This window comes from Biomphalaria glabrata, chromosome 9 (assembly GCF_947242115.1).
Source record: "Biomphalaria glabrata chromosome 9, xgBioGlab47.1, whole genome shotgun sequence".
NCBI classification, from domain to species: domain Eukaryota; kingdom Metazoa; phylum Mollusca; class Gastropoda; family Planorbidae; genus Biomphalaria; species Biomphalaria glabrata.
Genome location: NC_074719.1, coordinates 21,321,647 through 21,333,731, shown reverse-complemented (window position 1 = coordinate 21,333,731; position 12,085 = coordinate 21,321,647).

Here is a 12,085-nt window from a genome sequence, read left to right as displayed (position 1 = left end):
TTTTTTTATCCATTAATAGATTCCAGCAAAGCGATCATTTTTTAGCGTCCCCCGAAATGGGAAATACGCTATTAGTTTTGTGTGGAATGTCTGTCCGTCCGTCTGTCCGTCGTCCCGTTTAGATCTCGTAAACTAGAAAAGATAGTGAAAATCCAACATCATAATATTTTAGACCATTCAAAGTCCTGATGCAACGGCTACTTTTTTCTTTTCTGAAAGCGAAAAATCTAATTTTTCAAATGGCTTATGCAAGCATTTTTTTTCATAAAAATATACCACTTTTACAACTATTGACTATTAATAGTAGTAGGGGAGATGACTATTTACCATATATGTGGCAAAGTTATGCAAACGGTTTTAGATTTATGTCAAAAATTATTTTTTTTCTACATTTGAATTGCTAAGTTAAGTAAGTTCTGCTATACGTAGTACTACATTTACCCAAAAACATGTTTACTTTTTTTTTAAGAGAAAAAATCTATTTAGTATGCATATAAGTTGGACATAATTTAAAACAACAATTAATAAATAGTTTTTCATATTATCTCGTGAACGGCAGAACGGCTAGACTGCAATAGGACACTGAACTAAAGACATTTTTTTATTTTTTTTTACGGAAATATTTTTTTTCTTGAAGAATAAGAGATTGTCCCTTCACAAAACAATTAGAGCAATTATATATTCATTATAAGACATTAGTTAGGCCAGGTTAACATCTAACATCACATTCACTTTCACCTACCCTTTGGTCTGATAAACCACTGGGGCACTACACAAGATTTTAAACCTTCTTTCTCCATTCTTCTATGTCATTTGTCTTTGATAGACATTCTGATGTTCTTTCTGAAAATATTAAAACCTGCCTTTTTACCTGCCTGGTAAATCGGAGGCCGATTTTGAGTTTGTGTTTCAACACAAACTGTCTTTGTAACCTTGTTTTTTTTTATTTTTATTTTCTTGTTAAATGTCCTACTTAGAAGAAAAAACAACGTCATTTTTTCTTGAATAATATTCAAACCTAAATTTAGAGTAAGTAGTATACATCAAACAGAAAACCATAATTTACAAATAGAAAAACAAAAGCTGATGAAATACTCAGAAAAACACATTTCTTATTCCATACATGAGAAAGAAATTGTACAAGTGCTCCTTCTTCCTAGTGCCATTGGAAAATGGAATGGGTTGCCTGAAGCAGCCAGGAAAACCAACGACTTAGCAGAGCTTAAGTCATTAATTAACATGCATGAACAGATTGACACATGAAACGCTTAGGACGTAATTATCTTATTTTTTGAATAACATCTGTAATATATAAGAAAAGATTAAGTTACAATGAAATTACTACATTTTGTTTAGTTTCTTAAAAAGTAATTGACCAGCTTTCCCCCTCTCCAACTGTTTCGATGTCACAACCCTCAGTTTGAGAAACAATCACATAGAACATGATAAACTGATGAACACGCTTTTTTTTTCTCTGACAAAGGAAACAAAATCTATGCAGTGTATCGTGTCACTAAAGCTCCTACACAATATACCTAGAAAGTTTTTGGTAGGTCTATTTAGTGCACTAAGTGACTAACCATAGGGTTGGGCAGAGAAGAATGTAAATGTTAATTGGAAGCATTCTAATTGCATGAACGTTTTCTCGGAGGTTCTCGCGAATCTATTTGAGTCCGAACATTGATGTAAAGTGTAGGGGGGACGGGCAACACTGGACATTCACAACCCGTATACTACAACGACATCTCTCAATTATACGTAGCAAACATAAGACAAAACAGGTTCCAGATTCAGACAGCGCAGACGCATGCACCTCAAACAAATCCACAACAACATTATTCAGACTTAGGGCAGAAAGAATTTTAGGACAGTGAAGAAAGAAAAAAAAGACCGACGATAGACACAAGTGATGACCACACAGACAGACAAATAAATGACAGACAGATAGTAGACAGATAGACAATGAAAAGACAGTCAGATAGAAGACATACAGACGATATACAGACAGATAGATAGACAAACAGATAGACGATGGACAGACAAACAGATTGAAGACATACAGACGATGAACAGACAGATAGAAGACATACAGATGAACGACTGACAGAGACAGACAGATAGAAGACATACAGACAATGAACAGACAGATAGATAGACAGACAGATATATAGAAGACATACAGACGATGGACAGATAGACAGATAGAAGACATACAGACGATTGACAGACAGACAGATAGAAAACATACAAACGATGAACAGACAGATAGAAGACATACAGACGAACTACTGACAGAGACAGACAGATAGAAGACATACAGACGATAAGCTGACAGACAGATAGACAGACAGACAGATAGAAGACATACAGACGATGGACAGACAGATAGACAGACAGATAGAAGACATACAGACGAAGGACTGACAGACATATAGACAGATAGAAGACATACAGACGATGATTAGACAGACAGATAGACATAGATAGAAAACACGCAGACGATGGACAGACAGACAGACGATTGATAGACAGACAGATAGACAGACAGTTAGAAGACATACAGACAATGGACAGACAAATAGAATACATACAGACGATTGACAAACAGACATATTGACAGACATATAGAAGACTTACAGAAGATTGATAGACAAACAGATAAATACAGACCATGGACTGACAGACAGAAGACCTACAGACGATAGACAGACATACAGACGATGGACTGGCAGACAGATAGAAAGACAGACAGACCGAACACTAGGCTCACAATCACTAGGTCCCTACTACTGAACAATTCTAGCACGCACTCCAAGACACGAGAATACGCAATGGACGTAAATAACTTCTCTTTTGAAGGACCGTCTGTGATTCATAAGATTTAGAAGAAGACAAACATACTAGACAGACTACCGACAGAAAGACAGTAATCAGAAAGAAAATGAAGATTGATAATGGACAGACCATAGACTTATATATTATATTTTGACTGGAAACCGGAAACAAACTCTTACCCGCGATTGATCAATTTACAGATTTTTATATACGTAACTCTTTTTCAAGCTCTAAGGGAAGTCGCAAAAAACTCCCAACAATCAAATTTTTCTGTCTTATAAAAATAATGATCATTAGTTTTCAAAGTTTATGAATAATGCAAAATCATTTCTCGGATATTCACGCAAATATATGAAACAAAGCCATTTCCTGTTCGTTTCCATTGAGATAATGTTTCAAAAATCCTAGATCTAGATCGAAATAATTCATGTTGATTTTAATCATTTTATGTAAATTTAAATGGATTGATAACCTAGATCTTTATATATTATGTATCAAAAATGCAAAATAATAATTATGAGACAAGAGTACTCTTATTTTTGATGTTCAATTACTAGATCTAGATCTAAAAATAAAAATAAATGTTACATAGGTTACGGTTGAAAAAAAAAACACTTTCCTTTTTATAACTAATTTACAAAACGCCATGTTTCAACTTTTACAAAAAAAAATCACGACTTTTTTTTGGTAGTTTTAAAAGATCTTCATGTCCAGTCTAGACACAATGTCTATGGTTGTAAGCTTCCCGATCATTTCATCCCCGGTCATTTCATCCCCGGTCATCTCATCCCCGGTCACTTTATCCCCGGTCATTTCATCCTCGGTCACTTCATCCCCTGGTCATTTCATCCCCTGGTCATTTATTAAAAAAAACCTTCTGAGTTTTGAGGTTAAAAACCGCCTTTTCAAGATTATTCAAAAGCAAAATACAGTTACCAGTTTGTTTAAAAAACAAGCGATTTTTTAGTTTACCCCCTCCCACCAGACAGAAGGTTACCTTTTTGATATAAAATGTAAAGCAAACTACAGTCACCACATTCCATGAGCCTAGCCAAGAGAGGTTTCAACTTTCTACCAATTGTTGTGCTCCGTTAATAAAGTGCCGTGAATAGCAGATTTGGTTTTTGAACTAAATTTTTTAAATAGGTTTAAGCACTGTAGATTACTCAGAATTTCCACTGAATATGCATTTTTTTGTTTTAAATACCAGGAATAGAGCTTGGGGTTGGGGGGGGGTAGCTCACAACGCTCCCCCAGACCCACTATCTGGCAGGAGAAGAGCGTGATATCTATAGTCTTTAAACTAATTCCAAGAAGAACTAATTCTATGGTACAATAAACGTCTTCCAATAGAATAAAAGATCGGAATGTAATAAAGATTAATTAGATACACACACACACACATAGACACTGCAACAGGATGAAGATCAACTGGAGGAAAAGAAGAAAGTGGCGTTTGCGGAGTCCAATGTGCATGGCGATGCAACCACGACATCACTGCAGCCAGGTGAAGACCAACTGGCGGAAGAGAAGAAAGCGACTTTTGTTGAGTGCAACATGGATGGCAATGTGACCACGACGTCAACGGAGCCAGGTGAAGGCCAACTGGAGGAGAAGAAGAAAAGGGAATTTTACGGATTTTTTTTTTCTTGAGGCTTTGAATAAGAGAATGACCCTTGACAAAACAATAAGATCATTTATATAATCATTATTGAAATCATTTAGGCCAGGTTCAAATTCAACTTCACCTTAATTTCACCTATCCCTTGGTCTGCTGGACCGCTGGGGCACCACACAACATCCGTCAACCTCCTTTCTCCATTCTTCTCTGTCATTTGTCTTTGATTGAAATTTATTCTGATGTTCTTTCTGAAAATATTAAAACATGCCTGGGTGTACTACTTCGGGGGCCGATTTTGAGTTTCTGTGTCCACACAAACTGTCTTTGTAACCTTGTTTTACATAGAAAAGTTTTCATTTCACGACATTTTTTTGTACATTTTACATAAAATATTTTACAACACTTTTTATTTACAGCATTTTTTAAATTTTAAACCTTTCACGTTTACGGATGGCTACCTGGTCGTGCGGTTTGCGCGCTGGACTGTCGTTCGGATTTATCGACGGTCGAGGGTTCAAACCCTGCCCGCTCCCATCTCCCGTCGTCCTGCGGGAGGTTTGGACTAGGAAGTAAACTATCTTCAACTCTGAAGGAACATCCGAAATATGTAAAACATTTTACAAACATTTTTACGTTTATACCGGAGAGAGAGCGCGAAGGGGGGGGGGGGAGTTAAAAATATTGTAATAACTTAAGTGAGGCAACTCAACGAGACATAGACGTTTATTTACACGGAGACATGACAAACACAAAGGACATCTGCCCTGAGTACAGCATCTTCATATCGGCTCTAGACTTGGTCGAAAATCATTCTTCTTTCTAATGTAAACATCCTTCCTAGTCTGGTTTCTAGAAGTGCGCACCTTCTGCACTATCTTGAACGGCGGCGGTGCGCATGGCAGAGTTATAACAATCCTATACTCTTAAGCGAGCAATTCTTGTATGTATGTATATCTATATTATAAAGTAGAATGTAAGGTGTATGTATGTATGTTACTTATAGACATCAAAACCGCTTGACCAATCTTGATAAAACTAGGCAGGAATGTTCCTTGGGTACTAACTTAGACCGTAGTGTATGTATTGTAGCCCTAAAACAAACTTAAGACCCTCAAAAAAAAAATAAAGTTGTCCGACTCTATTACAGCTATAGTTTTTTATGGATCTAGGCCATGGTTAACAATGTTGACATGAGAAAAGATCGAAAGGATTTAGACCTAGATCTAATTTTAAGAAACACACTTTGCGCAGATAGTTTTTTACTTTGACACATGAAAATACAAAAGAAGATCCATTGATTTCATTATATAATAAAATTAACCTTCAATTTTATGTTTCAAAGACATTTTTTACATAAATTAGTTCCTGATATCTGTGACTACAGATTTCCTGGCGAACATTCTTTCATTAGACAATACTGTACTTATTACATTATTATTTCGTTTAATTGTTTACAAAACACTCTCAGTGACTATATCGACAGTAATGCGCAAATAAAGACCCGCGGGTCGCGGGTAACATATGTCTAGTATATTTATATATATATATATATATATATATATATAAATTTTATTTCGAAAACGGCTCTAACGATTTTCTTTAAAATTTCACGGTATGTGCATAATAAGGAGAAAAAAATTCTCAACTCATTGGCCACATTGGGAAAACTCGAGATCGACCGTTATATCGGTTTGAAAATGCCTCATTATCGAAAAATTAAGTTTGGCTAGAATGTTTTATGAATGAAAATTTTCCATGACGTAAACGGGAAAAACGCTGCTTACGTCACTAGGCTTACCGCAGTACACTAAAATATTTCTTTGCAAACAAGAACAAGTTTTAAATAATCAATAGACCTTATTAAACATTTGCGCACCATCTTACTGTAGATTGATTTATTATAGAACTATGAAAGAAAAGTAATGAAATAAATGTGCCGATGTATGATTAGTTATTGTGTTTTAAGTGCTTAATAAGTTGTTTACACTTTAATTGTGTAGAGCGGTGTAGATACCTTTTACTTTGTTGTTTATTTTGCTGCTGACCTCCAGCTGTCTCGTTCTGAGGTTGCATGCAACCATGTGCTCTCTTCTATGTCATCTAAGTCAAGTTTGCGCCATAAGCTGGTGTTTTAAGCGTCTCGGTGTTACGTCGCCCACTTTTTAGCTCACCAAAAAAGACTGCCTTTGGCATGCGTTCGTCTGAGATTCGTCTCCCATACAGGATACTGCTCTGTCCAGCGTAACTTTCGGACTTAAAGAATTCCCTCTATACAAAGGCCGCGGATACACATTTGAGACCAAAAGAAAATTTGCTGCCGTGGACAGACGCAGACGCTAAAAGAAAATCTTAATCGAGCACCGCGGACAATGGTTATGCTTGCCTTGGATGTGGCAAGACATGTAGGTCACAGCTGCAATCCTCATTAATTTTCGGACTCTAAGACAAGCCTTATTATTATTATTATTTTGCTGGTGAATTATTACCATGTGTTCATGCTTCGGTGTCTACTGTCCTGTACCAAAACAAAGGAAATGGTCATAACACAGCTTCTCTACGCCTTACTAGCTCACACTAAACATGATATCTAGCGAGCGGTCAACGAGTTTGCTTACGCTGCAGCCTCTTTTGATTTAACTATAAACCTCGGTAAAAAGCTTGGAGTTAGGGCGTGTTGACGGAAAGCCCAGGAGAGATCTGAATGGAGGGATGTGTAAAAGCAGGTCATAGCACCACTGGGATGGATGGATGGCAAAAGCCGTTATGAACTTCTTATAGTCCGACAGTCAGGCTGTGCAGGGCAGGTATCCCGTATGGGTAACGAGCATATTATTCGGCGTAACAGAGATGCCCTACGGAAACGTTTCTTTAAAAAACTAATGCAATGATTTAAGTCTAATAAGAAAAAATGAGCCATTTTACTTTGTCACTAAGTGCATGTTTTACCCTATAACGTAGAGAAGTTACACTGCAAAGACTTCTTCCAAGCCAATAATAGTAAGCCTACAATAGTTTTACGCAAAAGATGGATTGCAAAACTTTAAGACGGACTTGAGCTGTAGTTTGTCTAGACTGTAGGAGGACTTAAAAGACTTTAAATTTAATCGACATGTTCAATTAGGCCTACAATTAGAACTAACAGAACACTAAAACAACTCTTCAGATTAGTAGTCTTTATCCGATCGTTCATTTTCGTAAATACAAGAATATTCCCAAAATGACTTCGGGTATATAACCTTCCGAAATTATTTAACCGAGCGAGGTTCGGCCACCTGGTACAAAAATATTCTCAAAATGACTTCGGGTATATATCCTTCCATAACAAATTATTCATTCGAGCGAGGCTCGGTCACCTGATAATATTTTATAATTAGACTAGCCGTACCCACCGCTCACAGGCTCAATTTCATGAATTGGTCGTACACTTTTTAGCACGATGTGACCCGTGACACGACTGTCAAAAATGTATTTGGTTCTCAAAAAAAAAAAGATTAAACATCACTGAATTAAAATGTTCAGTTTTCGGTTATAGTTAAACATTGTTCATAGCGATACAAATGAAATGACCTTCTCAATTTAAAATTCTTCTTCTGATATCGACGATTTTGTTTTATTTTCGCCTGCGGTATCGTCTTTAGTATTTTCACAAAATATTGCAATATAAATGAACTTCTAGAAATACATTTTTTTATTTGAAATATATGAAATATTTACAACTTTTTATGAGTAGGATTCGTGAGTTTTAAGTCCGGCACTGGTAAGAGTCTGGGAATGTGATCTCTACTGTAACGGAGATGAAGCTATTTATGGTGTGATACCTAGTCAAAGAATAATAACAGTTTGACTAGTAAACAAAAATATCGGTCAATTTAAGAGATTATCAGTCACAATGTTGATCTTTCCACAATGTTGATATTTCCACATTGTTGATCTTTCCACAATGTTGATATTTCCAAAACTTCGTGTAAGGTCCTGGCATACTAATGAGATCAACGACGTATCAATGACTGAGTTCATTATTTGTATTTCTTGTTGATATACAGAGTACCTTAGTGTCTTAGTCTTGTGTCTTAGTCTTGTGTCTTAGTCTTGTGTCTTAGTCTTGTGTCTTAGTCTTGTGTCTTAGTCTTGTGTCTTAGTCTTGTGTCTTAGTCTTGTATCTTAGTCTTGTGTCTTAGTCTTGTGTCTTAGTCTTGTATCTTAGTCTTGTGTCTTAGTCTTGTGTCTTAGTCTTGTGTCTTAGTCTTGTGTCTTAGTCTTGTGTCTTAGTCTTGTGTCTTAGTCTTGTGTCTTAGTCTTGTATCTTACAACGTGCAACAAGCAGATGCTTTTTATGGCATGTTCTTGGCCTTACGTTCACAAACTATTATCTATTTCATTGGCCAGACCTCACAATATCTATACTATAAAGTATAAAGTAAGGCGTATGTATGTATGTATGTATGTATGTATGTATGTATGTATGTATGTATGTATGTATGTATGTATGTATGTATGTATGAATGTATGTGCCGAATAGAAATCAAAACAGTTTGACCATTCTTGATAAAACTTGGCATATATGTTCCTTGGGTACTAACTAAGACCGTAGTGTATGTATTGTAGCCCTAAAACAAACTTAAGATCCTCAAAAAAAAAATAAAGTTGTCCGACTCTATTAAAGCTATAGTATCTAGGCCATGGTTAACAATGTTGACATGAGAAAAGATCGAAAGGATTTAGACCTAGATCTAATTTTAAGAAACACACTTTGCGCAGATAGTTTTTTACTTTGACACATGAAAATACAAAAGAAGATCCATTGATTTCATTATATAATAAAATTAACTTTCAACTTTGTGTTTCAAAAGCATTTTCTACATAAATTAGTTCCTAATATCTGTGACTACAGATTTCCTGGCGAACATTCTTTCATTAGACAATACCCATAGACATAAATAAATATAGACTGGCCGATAAAAGAGTTTTATGAAACGAAAATTTGTTACTTGTAATTTTGCGTACTTTATTATACAGCAGTGTAGTTTTGTTTAATCTCTAAGACTGAAGATCATGCAACTTTTCAGAATTTGGAAATCCGACAACAATAGATATACATGTTTTCAAGTTACATACAGTTATTTCCTTTTTCCAGTCTATATTTTTTTTTATGTCTATGACAATACCGTAATAAATCGCGTACTAAAAATTAATTCGTTTAATTGTTTACTTTATAATCCCATCCCTAGATCTAAAACTCTAATTCAACTCTAAGATGATAAAACTTCTCTTCGCACAGATAGTTTTATACTTTAACACATGAACATACTGTTGTAACCCCGCTCCCGCACTACACTAATGGTGCGCATCTGAGCACTACTGAACACGACTAGTGAAAGACATATAGAGACAGGAAGAAGGACTGTTGTGAGCCGGCTAAAAGTCATGGGAGTCTGAACAGTCTGGTGCTGAGTGCTGTCCTGTGTGATACTAGGAAACTGTGTGGGAGACCTGGAGCGACACTGGGAAGTGTGTCGGTGGTCTGTTCTGTGTTCTGGTATGAAGTAGGACTCTTAGAACTTAAGACATATTACTCCCTGTGACTTTATAGCAGATGTCCAAGTCTAACTAGTAACTATTACTATTTGTTGATGCTTATACTAGTTATCATAAATAAATACATCGTTTACTGTTGCCGACCTGTCTTTCGTTGAGTGCCTGCCTTAGAGAGTTACAACAATACTAATTATAGTCCATTCATTTCATATTTTGATCAAATAAACATTCAAATTTGGTTTTCTAAAGCATTTTTAAGAGACTACATTCGTTTTCGAAAGCTGCGAAGCCGAGTTGAGATAGGCCTAAATCTATATTCATTCATGAATCGCGTACTAAAATTTATTTCGTTTAATTGTTCCCTTTATAATCCCATTCATTTAACAAATCTATCGCTCTTTTCGTTTTTAAAAGATATGAATGTATCGGCTTCGGGTAAACCCATTTTCGCAAAACTAATTTTATTTTCGTAGCGAAAGAGAATAAACTTGAAAGGATCATTAGCTAAGTTTAACATACATCTAAATCCAATCCACTAGATTAGTAAACACAAACTTAGACCCGCAGGCCTGCGGGTAATGTCAGGCTAGTACATCTATATTATAAAGTAGAAAGTAAGGCGTATGTATGTATGTATGTATGTATGTATGTATGTATGTATGTATGTATGTATGTATGTATGTATGTATGTATGTGCCGAATAGAAATCAAAACAGTTTGACCAATCTTGATAAAACTTGGCATATATGTTCCTTGGGTACTAACTTAGACCGTAGTGTATGTATTGTAGCCCTAAAACAAACTTAGGACCCTCAAAAAGAAAGTTGACCAACTCTATGAAAGCATTATATTTTCATCCATCCAGGCCATGTTTACATGAGAAAAGATCGAAAGGATCTAGATCTAATTTTGAGAACTACACTTTGCGCAGACAGTCTTTTTTTATTTTTACACATGAAAATATCGCGTGCTTCTAAATATTGATCTATATACAAGCCAATATTTTCATTAAAAAAAATGATTCAGGTCAATTAGCTTTTTTAGCTCCATTCATAATATTTTGTATTCATGAATTCATGCATTCGCTTTACTTATAACATTATTATTTTCTTTAATTGTTTCTAATGCACTATAGGTGACTATATCAGCAATACGCAAGTGAAGACCCGCGGGCAGCGGGTAATATCTGTGTAGTATATATATATATATATATATATATATATATATATATATATATATATATAAACAGTTTAAAACTACATTATAACTTTGTTCTAGATTCACATAATCAAAAAGCAAAGATTATCTGCCCAGAAGTCACACCTCAGGTCTTAACAATTTGTCAATTTGAATCTGGCCTTTTCTTTCTCCGTCGTTTTCTAAAAATAAGGCTTGTCTTGAGAGACAATGGATGCATATAGACTTAAGGCCACGTTCTTGTGCCTTAGTAAAAGAGCTCTTTAGGAACCTACAGCAAGGCATCGGATTTTTGAAATGAGAGTATTCATCTTCTAGATAACAGTGCCGAATTTAGTACGTAGAAGGACCTGGTTAAGATTTTGGTAAGGCACATAACCTCTTCAAAGCTAAATATAAATATACTTCATAATATTGTACTAAATCTAATGAAGACAACTCAACGAGGGCAGGTGTTTATTTAAAGGACATCACAAATACATAATAACAAGGTCTGCCTTAATCACAGTTTCTTCATAAGCCCTAAACTTGGGCTGGACTCTCTGGTTTCTCTATATTGTAAGATTTCCTTTTCAAGCCTAGTTCCTAACAGTGCGCAACTTAGATAGCATCTACTGCACTTTGAATGGCGGAGATAAAGGCAGATTTATAATATTGCTCCTTTACTTACGAGTGTTCATCCCAACACTATCTGGAGCAATGGAGATTTGTCAGTTAGGCGGAGGTCGACCGAACGAAAGGAACACATTCCTGATGAAGTCAACTCTGCTATTCTTTACGTGCGACGTTTTCTTCTTCTTCAGCCAGCCAGTCTTCCCTTTGAGCGACGTTGTAGACGTCGATTTTGTTCTTAATGACTGCTGTCTCTGATGCCAGCCACCCCAACACGTTGAAAGG